Source organism: Myxine glutinosa, chromosome 2 (assembly GCF_964187855.1).
Source record: "Myxine glutinosa chromosome 2, kmMyxGlut1.1, whole genome shotgun sequence".
In the NCBI taxonomy this organism is placed as follows: Eukaryota; Metazoa; Chordata; class Myxini; order Myxiniformes; family Myxinidae; genus Myxine; species Myxine glutinosa.
In genome coordinates, this window is record NC_136262.1 from 23,772,908 (window position 1) to 23,798,832 (window position 25,925).

At 48.4% G+C, this 25,925-nt stretch overlaps 1 protein-coding gene across 1 annotated transcript in view; it reads right to left on the bottom strand.

Moving 5' to 3' along the window:
• LOC137421984 (leucine-rich repeat and immunoglobulin-like domain-containing nogo receptor-interacting protein 1-B) overlaps positions 1-25,641 on the bottom strand; it is a 208,813-nt gene extending 183,172 nt beyond the window's left edge. The window contains exon 1 of the mRNA XM_068108627.2: positions 25,564-25,641. The gene's annotated coding sequence lies outside the window, so the exon portion shown is untranslated. The remainder of the gene's footprint in view (positions 1-25,563) is intronic.
• Between the last annotated feature and the right edge of the window lie 284 nt (positions 25,642-25,925).

Sequence of the window (25,925 nt, forward strand, 5' to 3'; positions counted from 1 at the left end):
CAATAGTACGTAATATGTAATTAATAGACACAAAAAGTATGAAACAGACACAACTCATCCATTTATAGTAGAAGATAGAGAAGAATCATGTTAGCAGAAATGCTTTGTTCATAATGCATGATGCTAGCTATCCTTTTTTGGATAAGCAAGTATTTTAGACCACCTGGTACCAATCTACCAAAGCTACCTATAGCCTACATAACTTCGCAGTTCAGTTTTTTCAATAGGAACAAACTTTCCATTCACTCGTGGGGAACGTTCCCCGAGCACCCAAGTACCCCCAAGGACCCAAAATACCCCCAAGTGTCCATAAAGTTTATGCGACCTATGTGCGGCTCCCAACCCTGAACGATCAACCTCATTTCATCTGTATCAATTTTCAGAAAAATCTTTCAGTGTTGTGAAAAGGTTAAAATAATACTTGAGAACTTCTCCAATGATAAGCAGCAAAATACATGCGATTACCGATTACTTACACATTCTGGAAGTCGGGCATGTGCGCCGCTATCTTGGTGTGGGGGAAATTGCGCGAAAGTTGGCGCAAACCGATCATCGCCGCTCTGGATTCTTCAGCTTGTTGGCTGTGCAGCCGACAATACAGCAGCTTTTCGGCATTTTGCAGTTTCAAACTGTGACAAACACGCAAATGCGCCCAATGTTTTCCCCAATTCCAAGATAGCGGCGCCGCGGTGCGTAGCTGTGATGTCACGCCGACTTCCAGCATTGTGCTCCGCACATCATCCGCTGCGGTTATGTCGGACATCTTGTCGGAAATAGCGCAGCGTCATCAACCATGTTGCACAGGCCCAACCTTCAGCCTTAGTTTAGAAGTCGAATCTCCCTTATAAAAAGCTAGCAATGCCCTTTGTCATGTATGAAGGTGCAAATATTCCCCGTTTTATCCGGACACCGTGACCGCGGGTTTATTTCCGTTTCCGGGAGTTACAAATCAGCTCGGACTGCGCTAGGGTGAATCGGGCCTGTATCTGCAGAGTCAATAAACGTGTGCAACAATCGATCGTAGTCTGTCGAGATACCTTACATGGCGACGAGGATAAACATCTAGACCATGACTTCTTTCGGCCATATCGATGAATTCGACCCTCATGAGGGGGATTTTGACACGTATTCTGAGCGGTTGTCTTTCTGCTTCGAGGCGAACGGCATCGCGAGCGAAGCCCGGATGAAGGCCGTCTTCCTGTCCGTTTGCGGAGGTGAGACGTTCACACTCGTTAAAAACCTGATTCGGCCTCGGACAATCCAGGAGCTCACGTATGCAGAGCTCAAGGCCGCTTTGAAGGAACATTGTAATCCATCTCCTTCAGTCATCCTGTGTCCGTTTAATTTTTACATGTGCAGACAGCATCAAGGTCAGTCGATCGCAGACTTCATTGCACACCTCAAAAAACTGTCACATCTGTGTGAGTTTGGGGACACGATTGATGACATGCTCCGTGATTTGCTGGTGGTCGGCATGTCCGATGACCGCACTCGTAGACGCCTGCTTGCTGAGAGAAGACTGACGTTCCAGAATGCCAGAGACACCGCCATTTCCATGGAAAGTGCTGAACGCAACGCTACAAGCATCGGTGCCACTCGCTCGTCTGGTACCAGCCCTGCTGTGAATCGGTTGGATCATGATCACCCAAAAAGTTGGAACAAGGCTCCTCGTCAGAAGCCAGTGCAGTCTCAAACCCACAACAACTGTTTTCAGTGCAACGGAAAGCACCCTCCGGAGACGTGTCGGTTCAAAGATGCCACCTGCCATTTCTGTTCGAAAACTGGCCATATTGCTCGAGCTTGCATCACTTGCAAATCGGGAAAAGAGAAAGCTGTTGACAAGAAGATTCATCAGTTTATCGGTTCGGAGGAACCTGAGCTTGACCAGATGAGCTCTGTTTCCGACAACTCAGAATCGTGTGACCTGTTTCATATTGATTCTCGCCATAAGCGGGACCCTTTTCTAGCCACTGTTGTCATCAACAATCGACCATTGCAAATGGAGGTCGACACTGGTGCGGCTGTCTCGCTCATCAGCCATGCTGTTTTCACAAACCTGTGGAGTGATGCTGACCGACCCCACCTGAAAGCTACAACCTATGGACTCTGCACCTATACAGGTGAGAAGATTGTTCCCTGCGGTACATGAGACGTCACAGTGGGCTACGATAACTGTGAGTTTCACTTACCACTGATCGTCATTCCTGGAAAGGGCCCTTCCTTAATAGGCAGGAACTGGTTGAGAATAATTCAACTGAAGTGGAAAAGCATTCATCAACTCCGGGCAGCCAACGTTTCTCCTACCGCAGCATACACACTCAAAAATGTGCTGGATACGTACCCGGATGTCTTCAAGGATGAGCTTGGAACCTTGAAAGGACATACGGCTAAACTCAGTGTTGACCGGGATGCCAATCCTATATTTTGCAGAGCTCGCCCCGTCCCTTTCGCCCTGCGGGAGCAGACTGACAAGGAACTGGATCATCTTGAAAATCTTGGGATCATCGAGCAAATCCAGTATGCCGAATGGGCGGCGCCCATCATTCCGGTCATAAAATCGGACCAGTCCATCCGCATATGTGGAGATTATAAAATGACCGTGAACAAGTGTTCTTCATTGGATAAATATCCAATCCTGAGGATCGAAGACCTCTACGCTTATCTCACGGGAGGCAAGACTTTTACTAAACTCGATCTCAAATAAACGTGTGCAACAATCGATCGTAGTCTGTTGAGATACCTTACACCCTGATCCTCGCCGGGCAGGTTAAAAGAGACTCCCAAGGCAATAATGAACGACTTGTATCTAAATACCAAACGAGCTGTTGTTTTGATAACGTTTGATAACTCTCCCCTCCCCACCTTCAATAGAGAGCGTGCGTGTGACGTCACCACCTTTGCGATCTGCCATCTTGGAGTACAAGCAAACAAAGCGAACTCACACATGGACTGCATCATTGTGTTTACATTTATTATAATGGTGTAATTTTGCACTGTTTTTTGTTGTGTTAATTGTGTGGATGGGGCGGATTGGTTGTCACACCACTGTCTGCCGAAAAACGACAATATTATCAAGATTTTGATGTTGAGGTTTCATTTGAGTTACTAGTACACCTGCAGACTCGGGAGGGGCAGGAAGGGTCATTCCTCTTTGGGGTATATAGATTACAGTCGATCTATGGTCTGGTCTCAAGAACATTGGGTGTGTTCATTTACCAAGTTTGTTGTGTTGTGGAGAGATCACCAAGTGGTTTAAGCATTCGAGCAAGCATTCCATTCAAAACTGTTAAGGAACGGCTGGCTTGGCAAGCGCTAGCTAGCTGCTTGGTAAATGAGCACACCCCGGGCTTCCTCCCTTTCAGTTTCGTGTTAAACAGAAGGAGTGAGTTTCAAAAGTTCCAAAACGCCACGTTAGCGCCAGGAAGGGTAATGGTATCAACCCAACACTTATGGGGTACCTAGAGTATAGTAGATCTTCGCTCAGTTCTGTAAGTAAAATTTACCCCACGCATGTCAGGATTCCTCCAAATTTCTTCATTACCTTCGCAAAAGCGGAAGGTTATGTTTTGATCGCTGTGTATTTATTTGTATGTCTGTGTGTGTGTGTGTATGTTATTCGCATAACTCAAAAAGTATTCAACCGATTCGCATGAAATTTGGTGGGATGATAGGTTATTATCCGGGAACCATTTGATTAGATTTTGGAATCGATCGGGTCAAAGGTCAAGGTCAAGGTCATGAAAAGGTCAAAATCGTCTTTAATTTGAAACAAATCTTCCCGCATGACAACGTAGGTGTGGCTTTGCTACACAGATCTTGTAGTCTTTTATTTTGGCAACAAAAGTAGCTGCGGCGAAGGTATGCGCTCTACCGAGTGCCCGTTCTAGTTTAGTTTTATAAACAGCAATAGCGACTGTTTAAAAAGCTAATCATACGTGTTTGTGGTTCATAATAATTATTACTGTTCATTAATGGTCATTACTTCTGGTGGAGGCCGTTGCTCCCATGAAAACGCCATGATAAGCTATATATATACGTTGACTCACCTAAAAAAAAACCATTGGCAAGGTGGGATATTATTGGTATTAATATTGTTATGTTTGGGGGTAGAGCAAAATGTAGAGCAGAGTAGATCTGAGTAGGTAACATGCTTCGAGATGTCGCGATAAGGAACACTTCCTGTAATAAGTCCATGTTTAGGCGTTTTGTCGGTTAAGGTGTATAATTGTGTGAATCTACCAGGAGATTCGAGTGTTAAGTAGTTAGGGATTAAAGATAACGCCCCTGTGAGTCCAACCTGGTCATCAAACCTTTGTCCATTATGGCACTACAGACCACATAGACACTTAGTTAGGTCCTAGCGCAACATTAAATAATTCCTTTCCCTGACAATCACTTCGGAAGAAAACGGACAGGAAACCAGGCCAGGACACCGCCGATGATGGCCGCCGCCACCTACACCTCCGGCAGGCCTATCCACCTCAAATAGCACGCGCTATGACCATGCTACAGGGAACAAGTGATGGGTTGGCGCGGTAGACACGAACCTCCAGCCAATGAGTCGGTGGAGGGCACTGATTGGGTGGCACGCCAAGGCTGATGTCACCGCGGCAAGGTGATAAAAAAGGACGCGCTTGGCTCGGAGAAGAGAGTCTGGAGAGAGCAAACTCGGATGTGGCCGATAGCACTTGCGCCCTCTCTCCCCTTTTTGCCATTCTTCTTGGTTCTGAGTTTGTGCTCATGTTGGAGATCGACTTCGTGTGGAACTCGCTGGCCTGCGTTGGACGCATGGCGCTTTTGGTGCGTTGGACGTGTGGGGCTTGGTGCACGGATCTCGTGAACGGCGAGGGGCCTGGAGTGGGCGTTGGCTGGGGCCTTCACGGTGCTGTAGTGCAGGAGCGAGGGACCTCGTGGTGTGCAGCGGAGCTTGGAGCCAAGTGGGGACAAGACGACGGGACAGATAAGCGAACACCACAATTCACAATTACACGACATGTTCTTTTGGTTATTCATCTTCCTGTGTGGCATATTTGAAGTCTGGTGTGCGGGATCCCGATTAGGACATTTTATTATCGGCGCGCATTTTCCTGTCCTGCCTTTTTCATTTGAATAAATCCTTCTATTATTTTTGTACATACCTGAACGCAGTTTTCCTGGGTGTTTGGTTTTAATAGATAAGGCTGCGGGGCTCTTGCCATTTCCCTCCATTCTGCGCGCTTAGATTTTGGAATCCGCTATTGAGCTACCGCTTCGGGAGTTAAAGCCTCGTAATCGGCAATCCGCAACTCTGATGTTAATTGGAGTTGCGCGACAATATTGTTTTGTAATAACATTAATATTACGCTATTATCGTTCGTTTTGTTATTCGAAGCGGCCTTGGAAAAACGCCATGATAAAGCTAACTTAGTATGGCTATACACCTCAACAGTCAACACACACAACCCATTGACGGCAATGGTGGGGAATGCCCGCTCGGGGGAGAAACCCCCCTTGGGGGGGGGGGGCAAATGAATAATAATAATAATAATGCATTTATTTTATATAGCGCTTTTCAGGAAGCCCAAAGACGCTTTGACAGAGTGCAAAACATAATGCATAGCAAAACATAAAGACAATTGCAAAAAAAAAGAAGAATCAATAGGGAAATATTCAAAGCACAAAGGAGGGAGAAGGAGAGGAGATAGTCAGGGGTTAGATGCTGTGGGTTAAATGTTGAATGCAGTGTTGAACAGGTGGGTCTTGAGTGATGTTTTGAATGTGGTGAGTGAGGAGGAGTCTCTGATGGTGTGAGGTAGCGAGTTCCAGAGGGTGGGAGCAGCGATGGAGAAGGCCCTGTCCCCCCAGGATCTAAATTTGGTCCGGATGGGGGGGGGTCAGGAGGTTGGTACCAGCAGAGCGGAGGTTGCGGGTGGGAGTGTGTCTGGAGAGGAGGTCAGCCAGGTAGGATGGGGCCAGGTTATGGAGGGCTTTGTAGGTCAAGAGGAGGATTTTGTACTGGATTCTCTGGGAGATGGGGAGCCAGTGAAGCTTGTAAAGGACGGGGGTGATGTGGTCACGGGTCCGGGAATGGGTGAGTAGACGGGCAGCGGAGTTCTGAATGTATTGGAGTTTATTGGTGATTGTTGAGGGTGAACCATAAAGGAGGCTATTGCAGTAGTCCAGACGGGAAGTGATGAAGGCGTGGATGAGGGTTTCTGCAGCCACGGAGGAGAGGGATGGACGGAGACGGGCGATGTTTTTCAGGTGAAAGAAGGTTGACTTTGTGATCTGTTTAGTGTATTTGTCGAAGGAGAGGGTTTGGTCAAAGATGATGCCAAGATTCCGGATGTGAGGGGAGGTGGATATTGGGAAACCGTCGATGTTGAGGGCAAAGTTATGGGTGGACTTGGTGAGCGTTTTTGGGCCAATGATGATTATTTCAGATTTATCACAGTTAAGTTTGAGGAAGTTGATTTGAAGCCAGGATTTTATTTCAGTGATGCAGTTTGTCAGGATAGAGTGGGTGGCGGTGGAGATGGACTTGGTGGAGATGAAAAGCTGGATGTCATCGGCGAAGCAGTGGAATTGGAGACCATGACGGCGGATTAAGTGACCGAGGGGGGACAGGTAAAGGATGAAGAGGAGGGGGCCAAGAACTGAACCTTGGGGGACACCTTGGGGGAGGGGAGCAGTGGGGGATTTGCAGTTATTGATGGAGATGAACTGACGTCTGTCAGAGAGGTATGATTTAATCCAAGAGAGGGCAGTGCCGGTAATGTTAAAGGTGGTTTCAAGTCGGGTGAGGAGGATGGTGTGATCGATGGTGTCAAAGGCGGCGCTGAGGTCGAGGAGGATGAGAATGTTGAGGTTGCCAGCGTCAGAGGAGAGGAGAAGGTCGTTGGTGATTTTGAGGAGAGCAGTTTCAGTACTGTGGTTGGAGCGGAATCCGGATTGGAATGTTTCATACAGGTTATTGGCAGAGAGGTGATGTTTGAGTTGAGTGGCTACAGCGCGTTCCAAAACCTTTGACAGAAAGGGTAGGTTGGAGATGGGTCTGAAGTTATTTAGGGTGTCAGGGTTTAGTCCAGGTTTTTTCAGAATGGGGGTAACAGCAGCAATTTTGAGGGATGGTGGGACGATGCCTGTAGACAGGGAGGAGTTTATTGTTGCAATGATAAGTGGAGAGAGAGCAGGAAGGGAGGCCTTGACAAAGCTGGAGGGGATGGGGTCAAGAGTGCAGGTGGCAGTTTTCATTCCGATGAGGAGTTCAGAGAGGTCAATAGGGGAGACTGGGGAGAATTGAGACAGGGGATGGCAGGATAAGGGGGGGCAGGTGGTTTGAGGGGGAGCGGGTGCGGCGGTGGTCAAGCTGTTGTAGATGTTTTCAATTTTGCGTTGGAAGAATGAAAGGAAGGAGATGCAGTTGTCTATTGTGAATGACTGGGTGGTGGTGTTCAGGGGGCTGAGGAGTTTGTTTATTGTAGAGAAGAGTGCTTTTGGGTTTCCGGAGCCAGAGTGGATAATTTGAGAGTAGTAGGCGGAGCGGGCGCGGGAGAGGGCATCTTTATAGTGTTGTATGTGGTCCTTGTAGGCTTGGGAGTGAACTGTGAGACCTGTTTTATTGCGGAGTCTTTCAAGTTGGCGAGCACGAGTTTTCATCAGGCGGAGTTCAGGGGTAAACCAGGGAGCAGAATGGGTGAAAGAAACTGTTTTGGTTTTTATAGGCGCAAGTTGGTCAAGGCAGGAGGAGAGAGTGTGGTGGTAGTAGTCAGTGAGGTCAGAAGGGGTGTGGAGGTCAACGAAGGGAGAAGTGGACATTTTTTCAGAGAGGGTCGATGAGAATGAGGCAGGTGAAAGAGCGTTTAGCTTACGGAAGTTGATAGTGCGATAATGCCTTGGTGCTGGGGTGGGGATGTTGATGGTCAGAGTGATGGCTAGGTGGTCAGAGAGAATGAGGTCGGAGCCAGAGAGATGGTGCAAAATTAGTCCAGTAGAGCAGACAAGGTCCAAAATGTGACCACGGTTATGGGTAGGAAAGTTGACATGTTGAGTGAGGTTAAAGCAGGTGAGTAAATCAGTGAAGTCAGTGGTTAGCGTGGAGTCAGTGGAGTCCATGTGGATATTGAAATCACCAAGGAGGAGGATTGAGGGGGAGAGGGAACATAGCTGGGTCAGAAAGTAGGAGAAGTCAGACAGGAATGATGGGTGTGGTTTGGGAGGGCGGTAGACAACAGCCATGACTGACTGTGTGTGACCAGAGAGTTTAAAAGCCAGGTGTTCAAATGATGGAGCAGATGAGATGGAGATGAGGTTGGTCTTGATGTCTTGTCGGTGAATAACGGCAATTCCACCACCTCGGCCCTTCGAGCGTGGTTTATTGATGTAAGAATATCCATTGGGTGTGGTGAGGTTGAGCGTGTAGTAGTCCAGTGGTTGTTGCCAGGTCTCAGTGAGACAGAGAAAGTCCAGTTTATTTTCCAGGATGTAGTCGTTCAGGATGAGGCATTTGTTGTTGAGGGACCGGGTATTGAACAGGGTGAGCTTGATGTTGTTTTGTACGGCGGGTATGAATCCAGGTGATTTGGCCAGGGTTCGCAGACAGGAGGTGCGATTTTGTGCGTTGTTGTGACCAGGTGTGTTGGGACGATGAGTGGGAGTGCGCTGAGCCGACCAGAGGATGGGGATGGAGTGACCTGATTGTAAATAAACAAACTTACGACCGGAGCCACGGTGAATGTACCTGGGTCGACGCAGGAGTCCATTCGATTTGATTGCAGAGATGCATGATGGGGTGGAGCGGGTTTCAAGCAGGAGAAGCCTTGCGGCAGAGTACCGCAGAGCCATGCCAGCAGGATGGGTGAGGAGGCGAAACAATCGACACAACCCACGGGAGTGGGCCCGAGGAAACAGCGAAGGAGCCGAGCAGGTGAAGCCAGGAGCAGAGCCGGGACCATGCAGAGGGCAGACAGGAGCGAAGAGACGAGCACGAGGCCAAGGTTGAGGAGGCAAAGCGGCAAATGCAGCGGCAAACGACCGCCGCCGCTAATCAAGATCACGGCGGCAAACCGCCACCACCGCCGCTGCAAACAATGGGCGGCACAACCCACGAGAGTGAGCCCGAGGAAATAGCGAAGGAGCCGAGCAGGTGAAGCCAGGAGCAGCAGAGCAGAGCCGGGACCGTGCAGAGGAAGACTCAATGGCCAAAAATCCGCCACGACCACCAGGAAAGCAAGATACGGACAATGGTCCAGTCAGAGAAGCAGCGAGCAAGTGACGCCAGCGTCCTCTCACGACCGGACCGGAAACGGATCTACAACGCTACAATCTACAACGAATGCGCTACAACCTTCATTATGTAACCCTTGGTCATCCTGTCAAGTTTGGTTGAGATTGGATAAGTAACAACAGAATGTATTGGTGTCAAAAATTCATCACACAGACACAAATGGCGTATTTTAGTATGATGAGGGGTGTTCAACTGGGATTCAAAATGAGATTCTCACAGTAGTCCAAGAAACGCAAAATTTGACTTATATCTCAATATCTAATTATGTACAAAAGGTAGGTAAGGTGTATGTGTGTGTGTGTGTGTGTGTGTATGTGTGTGTATATGTGTATGTGTGTGTGTATGTGTGTGTGTGTGTGTATGTATGTGTGTATGTGTGTGTATATATATATATATATATATATGTGTGTGTGTGTGTGTGTGTGTGTGTGTGTGTGTGTGTGTGTGTGTGTGTGTGTGTGCAAGTTGTTTTTGCGTGCTATCGCCACACGTGGTTGGGCCTCAGGAGATGGAACGGAGATCTACTGGGTCTCAAATTTACCTCCATTAGCATGTGGTTGTGTGTGTGCATGTGTGTGGTGTGTGTATGTGTGTGGTGTGTGTATGAATGTGGTGTGTGTGTATGCGTGTGGTGTGTGTATGTGTGCTTGTGCATGTGTACATGTGTGTGTGTTTGTGTACACCCCTTCTCAGGCACTCCTTATACTCGGGTCCGCCGAATGTCAGGCCCCACTCCTACCCGGGTCCAACAAATCTATTGCCCCCCCCCCTCCCACTCGGGTCCACCAAATATCAGCCCCCCCCCCTCCCTGTGCATGTCCTCCTCGACGGGTTCCAGCCAGCAAAACCCATCTCCCCCCACCAAAGCCGCCCACAAAGCTGTTGTATTCGGCACGTTACTGGATTTCACGGAGCTCGGTCCCCTGCAGGCATAACGTGGCAGCAAGAGAGTTGCCAAGTACCAGGTTTTCTCTCCCAGCATGATGAGGTCGGAGAAACCCATCAATCTGCCAGGACAGGCTGCGTCCCAGACGATCCAATTGACTGAGCACCACGTGCATGACCCTCCACCCCACCAAAGCCGCCATGCACACCGAAGCTGCCGCATGTAGCACGAATCCTCAATCTCACCTCATTCTTTCACATCCTCAACAGACAGAGCCCTTCAGGAGCAGGTCCGTCAAAGTCCGGGCCCTTCCACCTGGCAGCACAGTGCCCACAAGTCCCATCAAGCTCCAGTGCCTAGACACCCAAATGCACGTAGTATGGCGTGATACTGTCCCATCAAATCTGTCGTTTTCAGGTCATTCTTTACTCTCTTTGAAACTGATTTATTCGACACAGCTCCTGGTCCTCTCTGTCCAAGGCGAGACGGAGGCAGCAGCAACTGGAAAGTCATGCTGCCTCCCCCACTGTCGCCATCATCTGTCATATGTGTGTTTGTGTGTTCGGATATGAGAGTCAGGACGATAGTGGTAAAAAAACCCAAAAATATGCGGGATGAAAGAGAATATGTGAAAAGTTTGTTAACATTCGTAAACATGTATGACATTACAAATCAATGTGTGTATCTCTGTCCTGTTTTATTTTGATTTTTTTTGTATAAAAGTCAAGGCTCATGGAAGAGCTAGATGATTTTAAGGTCAGAATACAACAGGATAAAAAAGAAACAGTGGATGGAGGGAGGGGGGGGAACAAACAGCAGGGTTGAAGGAAAAAATAGAGACACTTGGACAAATAAAGGGAGTGGAGAGGATAGAGGGAAAGGGGAAGACGCATGGGGTGGACAAGATGGATTCCGAAGGAACTCTCAGGAAAAATTGAAAATTTGGAAAGATGTGTGCTTGGGGTGGGGGATTAACAAGGGTAGAAAATATGGTTTTTGGATTGGGGATGATCTGAGATGGGGGTGAGTGGCTGGCTTGAAGACCTGGAGGGAATAATGGCATTGAAGGAGGTGAGCAGCGATTCTACATTTTTGAAATAGGGGTCACATGCATTGTGACTCTTAATATATTGCATTTTGAACAAATTTGAAAAAAAGGCTCTTGTTATTTGGGTTGCCGACCCCTGCCCTAAGCCATCCTGCCAACCCATGCCCCCGACTAGTCAGAGGCTTTGTTACATTATTCATGAAACCTCACTGGCATCCTTACAAATTGATATTTGGCACTCGACTTTTCCTTACCTTCCTGATCTTGATTCCTGTCGTTTTTCAAGCCAAAAACCATCTCGATTGGCAGGTGAACACTACCATATTGGTACAACACCATGCAAGGGTTCATGGGAAGTGAATTGGCTGCAGAACACCACCATATTGTTACATACACTGTGCAAGATCTCATGGGAAGTTGATCGTTTGTTGAAACATCACTGTGCATTTTGGGAGGTGGAGGGGGGGGGATTAATTTGTTTGGCCTTTTTGGAAAATTGGAACCAAAACATGTTTCTATGGGTTTGTATGGTAAATGGTTTTGTTTTTTGTTTTTTTATATATTTTTTGTATACAAGATCGAGGCTCGTATAAGAGCTAACATTGATCACAAAAAGACAAACTGACAAATTAAACATAAAACATATGATAAAGAGAGCGGGAGAACAAGATGGAGAGCAGGGACATCGGGAGATCTGTGGGAGGGAGAGGGCTTTGGGGGAGGAGGCATGGGAAGGGGAGGGGGGGTGGGAGAGGAATTAAACACGTGGACATTGCTAGGACTTCCAGGGAAGAAGTCGGTATTTCAAAAAAGTGGATCTTGAGTGAATTAACGGGGGTAGAAAAGATCAATGTTTTGGATGGGGGAAGATAAGAGATGGTGGTGAACAGCTGTTTTAAAGACCTGGAGGGAGGAGTGGGATTGAAGAGAGTGAGGGAGTTTGTTCCAGAGGCGGGAGAAAAGAGGAATGAAGGAGTGAAGGTGAGCAGAGTGTCTTGATTTTGGCAGTTTAACCATAAGAGGAGTTATTAGGAGTTATTACTAAGGAACTTATTTATATATTATCCATAAAATAATAAAGAATCACACCAACTTTGTATGGCCTATTCCGCCAAGGTTGTGCTTTGATCAGTCACTTGTGGGGCCTCGCTGTAGCTCACAACTTTATATTTTGCATTGGACTGTTGCCTACTTTTTCTTTCTACATTTGTGTCGATTTTATTGCCTACTTTAATTCCTTCCAAAATTCATCACTATAAAAAACACCATATTGGTAAACCACACAAGGCCTCATGGGGAGTTTCTTCATTATTATTGGCAGGCTTACACTGGCATACTGGTAAACTATGCAAGGCCTCATAGGGGAAATGGTCACTAAAAATGAATATATGCAAAATGATCACCAATAATATTTATATTTTGCATGAGTAAAATTTGTATTTGTATACACATTAAAATTGCACTAGCATCCAATCAGATTACTCGATAGATAGGCTGAATCACATTACTGGGAGATGTTTCATACACATCCACTGCAGGTTTTTTATCTGAACATTTTATTACGATAAGTGGTGGTATAATATTTTACAGCGATAACTTTGTAATAGGTATTATTTATTACCTCTGCCACTGAAGGTAGACCAATCTTGTTTTTACCCCTGTCTGCCTTCTTCTTTGTCTGTGAGCAGGATATCTCAAAAAGTCCACAGATTTGGCCGAAATTTGGTGGACAGGTTTGGTGTGTGGCAAGGAAGAATTCATTAGATTTTGGTGAAGATCTGGATACTAGAAAATTTAAGTGATTCTTCACCATTGAGGAACCACCTTTAAAGGTCATTTTTCCCCCCGCAGAGCAGGGGTTGGTCTTTTTCGGGCACCTTGGTCCCCTTTTTGAAGCAATGTTTTATGGCCGGATGCCCTTCCTGCCAAGTCACCTCTTGCGACACACAGGGAATTACCAGTGAGCTGGTACTCAATTTGCGGACCTCGGAAGGATGACAGGCTGAGTCAACCACCCTGGTGTTAATTCAGCGATCGACCGGGATTCAAGCCCAGGATCCTAGGATCCCAAGCCGGCACCCTAACCGCTGGGCCAACACCAGGCTTCTCACAATTGAGGGATAGGGCCAAAAACAATACATATAGCACAATATCTCAAAAAGTTGAAGACGGATTCGGACGAAATTTGGTTGACAGGTTGGTGCATGAGAAGGAAGAATGGATTCAATTTTGGTGAAGATGCGGAAATAGATCGGAGAATTTTATAATTTTAAAATTGATTCTTCACCATTGATAGATGGGGCCAAAAACGATATACAGTATAGCATGATATTTCGAAAAGTTGTGAACGAGTTATGACAAAACTTGGTGAATGAGTTGGTTAGATGACAAGAACAAGCCAATTCGATTTTGGTTCAGGTCCAAATCCAGATCCGGCCTATCTGTAGGATACAAAGCGTAAACTGTTAAGCCTGGCGGAGGTATGCTCTCTACTGAGTTTCATTCTAGTTTTTGCATGTCATGCTCTTTGAAACTAAAACTGGGTATCTGTAAATTTCCTTTTTTTCCCCCCTTTTTTTAATACAAGACCGAGCTAAAGAGACTCGTGAAAGAAAATTTTACATTTTGATTCATTCCATATCAGTTCCCCTTTCATTCATGGGTACCAGCTGGTAAAATAATAATAGTTCAATGCTAAAATGTTGTGCAATGATAATGTCTACCTTAAGTGTATGAGAAAAAGAAGTGACATCGACATTAGTCAAAGCATTCTAACAAATCCAATATAGCAGCTCATGTAGTTGTGTGTAATCATTTAGTTCCTTGTGAAAGGAGAACATCAACCCAGAATAAATTCACATGAGAATGCCTGAAAATTGTTCGATATGCACGTGTTTCATGCAGTAATGTTCAAATGGTGCATTGAATTAAATAAAAATCCTTGTGAATAATCTTGAACATTGTCACATGAAACCAACTGCTGTCACTCAAGCAAACATTGTGCTTGGTAAACAGGTACTTTGAAAGAACCGCCAACTTACTACATGTGAAATTGCAGAATAATTGGATGCAAGTGTTAGAAGTGTGGAAAAAAAATCTTTCATTCTCACTTGAAATTCAATATGGTTAGTACTACTAAAGAACCTCAGGCTTGATCAAAAGGCAACTCGTGCGGCCATTTCAACAAAGCTATTGGGACACTACCATTGGGAGTGAAATGATTACTTGAAGACAATTGTCACATGTGATGAAACTTGCGTTGATCATTTCATGCCATGGGGTCAAAACGAGCAGGCATGGAATGGGAGAAATTATTCATAATAGAACAAAAAAAAATGAAAGGTTTAGCCAACAGCCAGAAAAGCCTATGGCAATAGTGAGTGCTTTGCTACTTTAATGGTTTCATTAATATGGAATTTCTTGAACATGGGTGAATCAACAAGTACTACATTAACTTGTTATGAAATGAATTTAGATGGCGGCCAGGTATGCTTCCTCGGGGCATACGCTCTCCCTCACATCGCAAATATGATCATTATACTTCTCCGGTGGAGATGTGTTCAGAAGTTCTAAATCATCCTCTATAGAGTCCATAGTTATTACCTTGTGGTTTTCATATCTTTGGACCACTCAAAGAACATTTGGTTGACAATAAGTTTCCAAATGATGAAGACGTCAAAGCAAGTGTCCAATTAATGAATGGCTGTGTACGCATCAAAATATTTCTCGGAAGGTGGATCACGGTACTACCACAAAAACGTACGTATATTTTATTAACATTGACAGCTTAAATAACAAATGGAGCAAGGGACACTACAATAAATAAATAAATAGAAATCTATAAATAAATAAATAAGAAATAAATAAATAACAATAAATAAATAACAATAAATAAATAAATAAATAATTAAGAAATAACAACAAATAAATAAATAAATAACAATTAATAAACAACAATTAATAAATAACAATTAACAAATAACAATAAATAAATAAATAAAACACCTTTAGAGGCCATTTTTCCCCGCAAAGCGGGGGTTGGCCTTTTTCGGGCACCGTGGTTGTTGTTGGTTGTTGTTGTTGGTTGTTGTTGTTGGTCTCCTTTTTGAAGCAATGTTTTACAGCCGGATGCCCTTCCTGCCGCCAACCCTGTTTGTCGCCTTTTACGACAAACAGGGAATTACCAGTGAACTGGTACTCAATTTGCCGACCTCGGAAGGATGACAGGCTGAGTCAACCCCCTTGGCGTTAATTCAGCGATCGACCGGGATTCGAACCCAGGATCCTAGGATCCTAAGCTGGCACCCTAGCCGCTAGGCCAACACCAAATAACTAACAATAAATAAATAACTAACAATTAATAAATAACAATAAAAAAATAACAATAAATAAATAAATAACAATTAATAAATAACAATAAATAAATAAGTAAATAAATAAATAACAATAAATAAATAAATAACAATTAATCGATTTTTTAAAACTTTTTGTACAACAAAGTATCTCTTTCCGAAAACCTTTTGAAAGCTCCTCGGGGATAGAAGCCATTATGAAGACACCTTCAATGCATCCTTCCCTGCTGCTACCCACAAAGCTCTGGATTTAATGAGGCATTGGATGTAAAACATTTCTGGGGCATAGTTTGGTTTTTGTGGCTCGGATGTGTCAATGGGACACGAATGATTGCTCTCTGAGAGCCCAGACCTAAAATGAGCACATCCGAGTAGGTAAGTGGGAAAGACTGCCTGCGGACTCGAAAATATTTTTGCGTTTCTTCACTTTGTGGCTTCATGTTTTCTTTGCGCTAACAGTTCCTAATAGCAGGGGTGTGTTAGACTTGCTAAAGGTTGATGTTCTAGTGAGGCCTTGTTAGTGGATTGAAAAACAAGGATGGTGTAGAATCCCCCTTGGCTTTACACACTAATAATGGCAACCATAGTTTACTGCAAAATGATTACCAACTATACCTGCATCAAAATTTGGACAAGCCTAATGAATAATAAACTTGCTTTATGGACAGCCATGTTGTTTCTCACAAAGTTTGAGCTGTTTCCTGGGCTAATTGGCCTGCACATGTGCTAAAAGGTCATAGTATGGCCTGCAAAAAGGGAAAACAAACCATAGTTGGTCGATGGTCAAATGGTTGGTTGTTGCCTATTTTAATGCTGTGGTTGCTCGGTCATCAAAGTTTCCAACAGTCTAACAAAAGATTGTGTTTCTCACCTTTCAAAATGGCTCAGGAAATCAAGTACTTCTTCTTCTCTCTTTTTTAAACCAGTCCCAAAAGGAAAGACTTTATTTACACTGGCCCTGGTGATGCCTCCAATTTAGGTGAAACGGTAGGCCAATTCCCCTCAATTATCCACGGTGACTGTTTGTGACGATCCTTTTATAGTCATTCAACTTGCTTTGGTAGTAGATCACCTTCGTTGTTGTTGCAATCCTTAATGGTAAAGATAACTTTACGACAAACTGGTAAGGAAACTAATTTTGTATTCCCAGTTGCAAACAGCTATGGTGAATAAGGGAGGGTTCGGCTCGAGCTGCCTTCACGGACCAAAACATCATTTGCATTGAGTTTACCAGTCACAATCTACTGCATGGAAATAAAATTCCTAATTAAATTAATATCATATTGTAGCGGCTACCGCTGGGTTTTCACAATCGCCTTGCACCTATCAAGGACGCGGAGCGATCACCATGCCGGGCTCGTCCAGGACGCCCGGGCAGGCCCGCGCTCAACTTGCCAGGCCTCGGTCGGGACGCCCGGGCATGCCCGGGCAGGCTCGCCCTCAACTTGCCAGGCCGCAGCCAGGACGCTGGGCCACGCCCCCTCTCGCCTTTCCTGGGCAAACGCTCCGGGATAATATGTATATATATTGCTGCCCGATAAACGGGCTTTTCAGAGTGCCTGAGTGTTTGGTTTGAATAAAGCCACTCGGATGAATTCCAGCTTTTTGTCGCGTCCATTCTTCCGATCGACGTGGGAGCCCCAGCTCCTTCATTGGTGACCTACCGACATGGACACGGCAGTCGCCCTTAAACTGCCTACCTTCTGGGAGGCTCACGCGGCGGTTTGGTTCGCACAGGCGGATTCCCTGTTCACCCTGCGAGGCATCACGGCCGACGACACCCGCTTCCACCATGTGGTAGCAGCGCTCGGTTCGGCCACCGCGGCCCGCGCCCTGAGCCTCCTCGAGAGCCCGCCAGCCGCTGACAAATACGGCGCGATTAAGAAGCTTCTCCTCGACGCTTTCGCCCTCCCATCGGCGGAACGCGCACGGCGCCTGCTCGACCTGCCCGAGCTCGGCGACACGCGCCCTTCCGAGCGAATGGACTACATGCTTTCACTGCTCGGCGAGCACTCTCCGGCATTCCTGTTCCGGGAGCTGTTCCTCCGTCAGCTGCCTAACCCGGTACGCCTCGCCCTGGCAAGCACGACGATCACAGATCCCCGGGCCCTTGCCAGAGAAGCCGACAAGATCTCCGCCGCAGGCCAGCGCATCGCAGCGGCGACATGGGACCCACCACCGTCCGACGCAACACCCATGGCGCCCGAGCACCCGGCACGGTCAACGACCGAACTGCCGACGCAATTGGCGGCCGCTACACCAAGCCGAACACCTCCAGCACGACGACCGGGGCCTCCACCTGACCAAGCGTGGTGTTACTATCATGCCAGGTTCGGACAGAAGGCCCGGACATGCCGACCCCCGTGCACCTTCGGCAGGCCGGGAAACGGCCGGGCCGGCGTTCATTACCAGCCATGAGCGCCGGCCACACGGGCAACTTACTGTTCATCATGGATAAAGCGTCCGGACGGCGCTTCCTGTGCGACACCGGCGCCCAACTGAGCGTCATACCCGCCTCTGACCAGGAGAGGCAGTCCGCGGCTTGCGGCCCCTCCTTGCTTGCGGCCAACGGATCGACCATCCGCACCTTCGGCCCGCGCAACGTCACCCTCTGCTTCGGCGGCCAACGCTTTGCTTGGACGTTTGTAACCGCAAACGTGCCCATGGCTCTGCTAGGCACCGACTTCCTCTGCGCACACGGACTGCTGGTGGACGTCCAACGGCGTCGTTTAATCAACGCCGAAACCTTCAGCTCCCTGGTATGTACATTGAGCAGCTCCGCGCCGACCGAGCTGGCATGCGCCGTCCCGGCGGCGAACGAGTTTGCTCGCCTGCTCACGGGGTTCCCGGCCCTCACGCGGCCGACGTTTTCGGCCGTCGCAGTACGGCATGGGATCGAGCACCACATACCAACCACGGGCCCGCCGGTCTACGCCAGGGCCCGCCGCCTCGACCCAGCCAGGCTCGCCGTGGCGAAGGCCGAATTCGACGCGTTGGAGCACCTCGGCAACGTGCGGCGCTCCGATAGCGCGTGGGCCTCGCCACTGCACATCGTGCCAAAGCCAGGGGGTGGATGGCGCCCGTGTGGCGACTACCGCCGTCTCAATGACGCTACCACCCCCGACAGGTACCCGATCCCGCATATCCAAGACTTCTCCGCCCGTCTGGCGGGACGGGTCATTTTTTCGAAAATTTATCTCATACGGGGATATCACCAGGTACCTGTCAGGGCGGCCGACGTCCCTAAAACGGCAGTCATTACGCCGTTCGGCTTATTCGAATTCTTGCGGATGCCGTTTGGTCTCAAGAACGCGGCTCAGGCGTTCCAGCGCTTGATGGACGGCGTGCTGCGTGACCTGCCGTTCCTTTTCGTTTACCTGGACGACATCCTCGTCGCCAGCACGTCCCGGGCCGAGCACCTCCTCCACCTCCGAACACTGTTCGGGCGCCTCAGCGAGCACGGCCTCATCGTCAACCCGGCCAAATGCCACTTCGGCACGACGGCCGTTGATTTTTTGGGCCACCACATCACCAAGAATGGGGCCGTGCCGCTGCCAACCAAGGTCGAGGCCATCACCACATTCCCGCGTCCCCGCACCATAAAGGCCCTGCAGGAATTCCTGGGAATGGTGAATTTTTATCACCGCTTCGTGCCCCGCGCTGCTCAACTCATGCGGCCCCTCTACGAAGCCCTCCGGGGCAAGCCGGCCAAGCACGACATCGCCTGGTCCGCAGCAATGGATGCGGCCTTCCAAAGCTCAAAGCGGGCCCTCGCCGACGCAACACTGCTCGCTCACCCGGTGCTCAACGCTCCCATCGCCCTCACCACGGATGCCTCCGACTACGCGGTGGGCGCCGTACATGAGCAATGGGTGAATGGGGTTTGGCAGCCACTCGCTTTTTTCAGCCGGCAGCTCCGGCCGAACGAGCTCAAATACAGCACGTTTGACCGGGAGCTCCTCGGTCTACACCTGGCCGTCCGCCATTTCCGCCACCTCCTGGAGGGCCGACTTTTCACGGCGTTCGTCGACCACAAGCCGTTGGTTTACGCCATGGCCAAGGTCACGGAGCCGTGGTCGGCCCGCCAACAGCGCCACCTCTCCGCCGTGTCGGAGTTTACCACGGATATCCGGCACGTCGCAGGCAAAAACAACGCCGTGGCCGACTGTCTTTCCCGGGCCAGCGCGAACGCGGTTCACCTGGGCGTGGACTTTGCGCTTATGGCGGCGGACCAAACCACCGACACCACGGTGCAAGCCCTCCGGGCGGCGGACATGGGCCTCCGCCTGGCCGACATCCCCTTCGCGGACACTGTCCTGCTCTGCGACGTCTCCCAAGGCCAGCCTCGCCCCATCGTGCCCGTCACCTGGCAACGCCGCATCTTCGCCTCCCTCCACGGCCTTTCCCACCCGGGCCGGAAAGCTTCCCAGAAGCTGGTGTCGGCGCGATTCGTCTGGCACGGCCTTCGTCGGGACGTCCGCGATTGGACCAGCACCTGCACGGCCTGCCAACGGGCCAAGGTCCACCGACACACCCAGGCCCCGCTGGCACCTTTCACCGTGCCCGAACGACGTTTCGACCACGTCAACGTGGATCTGGTGGGCCCCCTCCCCCCGTCACGGGGGTTCACACACCTGCTCACCATGGTGGACAGGACCACCAGGTGGCCGGAGGCCGTTCCCCTCGTCTCCACCACCACCGCCGACGTGGCGCAGGCTTTCATCGCCACCTGGGTCGCCCGCTTCGGCGCACCGGCGGACATCTCGTCAGACCGAGGACCACAGTTCACCTCCGAGCTGTGGGGCGCGGTCGCCCGCAACCTGGGGGTCAAGCTCCACCGTACTATGGCCTACCACCCCCAAGCAAACGGGTTGTGCGAGCGATTCCACCGCTCCATGAAGGCCGCGCTCATGGCCGGCCTTCAAGACGGCGGTTGGGCCGACCGGCTGCCGTGTGTCCTTTTGGGCCTCCGCACGGCCCCCAAGGAGGACCTCCAGGCATCCACCGCCGAGCTTGTCTATGGCCAGGCGCTACGCGTCCCGGGCGAATTCGTGCCCGACGCTACCAGTCCCTGGTCCGCAGCTCACCAGCGCTCGGACCTCCAGGAGGCCGCCCGACGGTTTGCCCCCGTGCCAACATCCCACCACGGGGACCCCCAGTCCTACGTCCCCCCAGCACTTCGCACAGCGGAGTATGTTTTTGTGCGTCACGACGCACATCGGGGGCCACTCCGGCCGCCGTACGACGGGCCCTTCCGGGTGCTGCGACGGGACGACAAGTCGTTCGTCATCGACATCGGCGGCAGGTCGGACCGGATTGCGGTGGACCGCCTCAAGCCGGCGCACGTGGACGTCGACCACCCACCACGGGTGGCCCTTCCGCCGTGGCGAGGCCGCCCCCCGTCCACGGTGCCCCCCACTCGACCGCCCACCACCACACCGGACCCCCTCCCATGACCCGCCAGGGGTCGCTTCGGCCGGGTCATCAGGACCCCCCTCAAATTGACCCTGCCGGTGCAAGTCGATTCTGGGGGGACGTGTGTAGCGGCTACCGCTGGGTTTTCACAATCGCCTTGCACCTATCAAGGACGCGGAGCGATCACCATGCCGGGGCTCGTCCAGGACGCCCGGGCAGGCCCGCGTTCAACTTGCCAGGCCTCGGTCGGGACGCCCGGGCATGCCCGGGCAGGCTCGCCCTCAACTTGCCAGGCCGCAGCCAGGACGCTGGGTCACGCCCCCTCTCGCCTTTCCTGGGCAAACGCTCCGGGATAATATGTATATATATTGCTGCCCGATAAACGGGCTTTTCAGAGTGCCTGAGTGTTTGGTTTGAATAAAGCCACTCGGATGAATTCCAGCTTTTTGTCGCGTCCATTCTTCCGATCGACGTGGGAGCCCCAGCTCCTTCAATATCTCCTTTTCAATCCACTTCCTTGTTTTTTTGGGAGTTTTTTCATTGCATTTTTTTTGTCTTAAGACAAAATTCACGTCAGCCAATGTTGTACATCATAATGAATGTTTTTCAGGTATTCGGCGAGCATAACAAGTGAGTGCAATGCATATGGATTGAGCAGGATTTAGTGATATATATGATAGAAGATTGGAGCGGCTGGGATGAAATATTTTTAAAGGAATTTTTTTTGTTTAAGGTGCATCCAACTAAATAAGTTAGTAGACATACCCTGCTAATTGAGTAATAAACCACTCTCAACCCCGCTTCCCATCGGACTTGCTCATGCCATTCGACCAATAGCCAATAATTTATTGGTCTGGAGAAGTCCACTGGGAAGCGGGTGAAATGTTGCCTGAGAGCAGATCTGCTCTTGCTCGTTTGTTACTAGATTTGCTCCTCTGATATATTTGAATCATGACGGGCGCTGTACTCTAAGGTACCTTGGACTGAAATGATTCCCGTCATGCCAATGCTCCCTGAATGGATATCCCTGAGCGAGGATAAAATAACGATGTCCTATCGACATTCTCCAGTCCAATGAACCTCACATCAGGTTTTTGTTTTGGGCTGGTTGCACCTTGTTTCACAAATAAAAATATCCATTTCACAAGTAAATGCTTTGTGTTTATTGTCACTAATACCAGATAAACATCGGTTTATTATACGCATATTGTCTTTGCTAAACCCTTAGACACAGATAAATGCGACATAAAAATTTGATGAGTCAAAATGTCAAAGCCAGTTCTCTAAATCCCATTCCCGATTATTGCACCGAATGTTGGAAAAAGTCGCTATAGAAATGCAATTATTATTAATATGCTCAAGAAGTATTTGAGAGTAATTCTCCAGTGGGATAAAATGTATAATTATGGCGATAATTAGGGTTACCCGGCAGTTTTAACAGAGTCAGGAATTTGGTGTCCATAGATTCACACTTGGGTCATAAAAAAAAGAAAAAGAACAGGTGAGCATTGTTCCTTTGGCCACAAATCGGAAAGTCTGCATTTCCTGGCTAAGTACCTTCCAGCACAATCTCTCCCTAGACACTTATTACTGCAGCATGAACAAAACCAAACCTTGCTGTCTACTGTTTTATCGATCTTTTATTTTCCCAAAGACAACCGTTGTTCCTCATTAACGCACTATACTTTATAGGCATTCAAATTTTTTACTACCCTGCTGAATACCCATTTCCCCCTAAATTACCATTATTTGAGTTGGGACATTCACTTCCCAGAACATGCAATGCTGACTTTCAGGTGGGACTGGCTGGTTGTTCATAATGTTGAGCATTTACCCAGATTATGATTGGATCGAACTTCAGGTGGCCAGGTTTCCAAATCTGGTAATTCATATTCCCTGAATGGCACATGGTCCTCCAAGGGATTTAGTCAACATCATCCTCTATGAACAACTCCCACAAATCTAGCAGCATCTTCCTGAATCTTCACGATTTTAGGAACCGCTACACCACAATTGATCCTGGAATTTTGAAATTTATTGCAATCGCTGCAGACAAAATCAGAGGCTTTTTTTTCGAATAAATTTCAGGTTTGTGTTATTATTTTCTGCCACCTGAATAGCCCCAGCGATTTCATTCATTAGGAGTGGGTCGCACTGCTCGTAATGACATTAAGAGCACGTAATTAATTAATGCTAAACAGAGCAATTTGTACTCTAAGGTACCTTGGACTGAAATGATTCCCGTCATGCCAATGCTCCCTGAATGGATATCCCTGAGCGAGGATGAAAGAACGATGTCATATCGACATTCTCCAGTCTAATGAACTTCACACCAGGTTTTTGTGATTCGTACAAGAGACGTTGCACTTTGGGACGTTTTTGAAAGCTTGCCATTAGGCTCTCGAGGCACATAACACAACGCGAGTGAAAAAGCAATATCGAAACACGTCGCTTATTGCCATGATGCCCTTGCTTAGTGAAGAATATTCTTTTATATATCAATATTCCACCTTTATTTGAGCTTATTAGACCTGGAGCAGTTTTCCTTGCAAGCGTCAATGCCTGGTTTTAAATGTAATAACATGAGTTATTTGCGCCTTGCATGGTGATGGGAAAGGAGGGTTGGGGCTGGGGGTCAAATTACTCTCTAGAGAGAAGCTATTCCCTACAATGATGAGCTCACTCAGCAAAACCTCCCTACATTGACTCATCGCTGGCTTTGATTCCAAACGAGGTGTTTCTTCTCGTGCTCCAAATCATAAAAGGTCCTCATCGACCACTTGTCTAAGCCATAGGCCTTTGTAACCTTCAGGCCGATCTAGCATGAGTGATATTCATCTAGAAACATCAAATGAATAGTGACGGGGAGGGAAGGGTCGATGGTGGAATTTTTTGGGACTATGAATACGTGAATCTACATAAGGCAAAATATAAGAAATCGACAAACCACAGGGTTTTCAGTACAAGGGTCAAAATGGTCCAGATAAATTTGGTCCATTTTCTGTCCTGAATTTGCTTCTGTATCCATCTTGTCCACTCCGTGCAACATCCCCTAACTGCTCATTCTTTCCCATATCTTTTATTTGCCCAAGTCTCCCTCTATGTTATCCCTCAACTCTGCTGTTGGTGTTTCCCCAATCTATTTCTGCTCTTCTATTTGTTCTGTTACATCCTGATCTGTTCTCTGCTTCACCTCTTCCATGAGCCTTGACTTTGTGTCCAAAAATGAATACATGAGCTCCCTTCCCCACAACCATTTCAATCTTTGTAACCACTCCCTCTGCACCTAAATCCAGGGAAATGATTGAAGCACTTTGTGGACACTCAGACGCCCCATCAGTCATTCTCTCAACCTTTTCCAATATTCGATGGTGTTTTGGAAACTCAAATCATCTTGTGTGTGTTTGTCTGCGTGTTCATGCACCCCCGACTCCTCTCCCCCAGTCCCAACACACAACCCCTCTCCACGGCACCCCCTCATTCATTTAGTCTGTCGACCCACCACACTCAGTCTTTAAGCTTTTTGATGAGCCTCGACTTTTGTCGATCGAATTTTGATGATATCCTTCGCACCGCTCCTAGTTACATGAGCACCAGAGGTGAAGCGGATAATCCTTTGCTACTGAATTTGTAGATTGTCTGTTCAACTGCCTCGAGGTTTCGAGGCAGATAAAAAGACAAATTCTGCTCGCTGGTGATAAAAGAGTCTGAAGCTCAAACAAACCTCAAATCCAAGATCCCTTCTCACCAACCAGTGTGAGTCAGGTGGAATTTTTAATCCTTAACCAGATGGAGCTCAAAGGTGCTTTCAACAAAGATAATGTAAACAATCACTGTTTCTAGGGAGTCGATGTAACTCTTGTGAAAGTATGTTGCAGTCAGAATTGTATCTATCAAATTATATATCAAAAAATATCAAATTAGTTGGACGAAAAATTCCACCATCGATCCTCGCCTCCTCCCGTTACATTTCCAATGAGCCAATGAAGGGCTTCCCCATCCTTGGAATTCTCGATTTGTACAGAAGCCGGTGCTTGTTATATTTACATTAGATTTGCGAATTATTCAATGATTACAGTACTAATTGTGCTTTGGACATCCTATTTCAAGCGGGCTCGCCTCTCGTTCACCAGCACGCTAAAGTAGCACCTTTGCTGGTCTTGACCACCTGCAATCGCTCCAGCTGGGATCAAAGAATTCCCTCCATGGCGGTTTTTTTTTTTTTGAGCGCCTCTATACATATAAAGTTATCCTGGTGCTGGGATCGTGGAACCGACAACGTTTCGAAATCCTCTCGAGCAGCTCCTCTCGAGCTGTAGTCAGTGCTCCCCGAGGTAGAACGAGGTGATGACCTCTGAGCCAGACCGTGGCATTCCAGCTATATCATCCCTGCGGAACACGCGCTGCTCGGGAACGCGCGCTCCGGGACGAGGGGGACATCGGCGCCACCACTCAGGTCTCGTCCACCATCACACATTGCCTTACCAACAACATCAGCAATGGGTCTAAATCGATGAAAAGCTTGCAAAGTTGCATCACTTTTACTAAACATCCTCGTATGTTTTCACGACAAGAGACAAACCACGTAAATACTCACTCAAATAAGTCAGATCTGCACAGTCTCTGTAGAGAAAGGTCTCTCGTCATCGGCGCATATTGACTTCCGGCGAGTCACAGCCGGGACCGCCACTGGAATTCGACCCGACGAAACGTCGAGTGTGATTGCCCGAGGATCCGAGACCAGCGCCGTAAAGTGCAGGCGGGATAGGTGCGGAGGGCTGGGCTAGAGTCTTGGAGAGAGCGAGAGGGGCCGGACAGACATCCCGACGTCAGAGACTGGGCTGCGCGCAATGCGCTCGAACCTGGGTGCCTGAAGGCGAATCACGGAGACTGTTTAACCCGTTCGTAGCATGGAGAATGGGATGTTCGGAGGAGAGAACACAACATGGCGCGTCACGC